The following is a 941-nucleotide window of genomic DNA, read 5'->3' as shown; positions in this document are numbered from 1 at the left end:
AGACCTATGGGAAATCAAAGAACACTAGAAAGAGTGACAAGTCCAAAGTATTTGCAGCACAGAAAGAAACGTGCTTACCATTTCACTGGTTTTGAAACATTCTTCATCTTTGAAACATGAACTGATCGCCCCCCCCCCCCACTCACTCACCACCACCACCACAGCCAATAAAAACAACGCTGCCGCCGCCGCCGCCGCCGCCGCCGCCATCACTACTACCACCGACCAGCACTTTCCCCACTAATGGTCAACTCATGATTAATTAATGACCAACTTATTGCTGTCACACAAGCAGAATATTTTATGGGTTTATTTATTCATTGATTTGTTTATTTATTTACAGTTGTTGTTGTCGTTGTTGCTGTTATTATTATTATTATTATTATTATTGTTGCTGTTGTTGTTGTTGTTGTTGTTGTTCTTCTTCTTCTTCTTCTTCTTCTTCTTCTTCTTCTTCTTCTTCTTCTTCTTCTTCTTCTTCTTCTTATTATTATTATTATTATTATTATTATTATTATTATTATTATTATTATTATTATTATTATTATTATTATTATTATTATTATTATTATTATTATTATTATTATTATTATTATTATTATTATTATTATTATTATTATTATTATTATTATTTTTATTATTACTAATTTATTTATTTTTCTTTCCTTTTCCCTTCACGACAACAATTAGTTTTTCCTTTATTTCTCCCGTTTTTTTTTCCCCTATTCTTTTCTGTAACAGAATTATTTTTAATACAGATGCGAAGATGAGTCGGATGTGTAGGTGCTGACAGTTCGCTCCCAGCTATCAGCATTCACACAACATTTTAAAACCAAGACCAGTGATGTGCCTAAATAGATTTGTGCGCCACTCGAAGCAGCCTTTGGGTTGTCCGACGTCCCTCTTCTTTCGTCACGGGGCCACAAAGCCAATACAGACAT

The sequence above is a fragment of the Octopus bimaculoides genome, chromosome 8 (genome assembly GCF_046866305.1).
Source record: "Octopus bimaculoides isolate indiv1 chromosome 8, ASM4686630v1, whole genome shotgun sequence".
Lineage (NCBI taxonomy): Eukaryota > Metazoa > Mollusca > Cephalopoda > Octopoda > Octopodidae > Octopus > Octopus bimaculoides.
Note: the sequence above shows the minus strand (reverse complement) of the source record.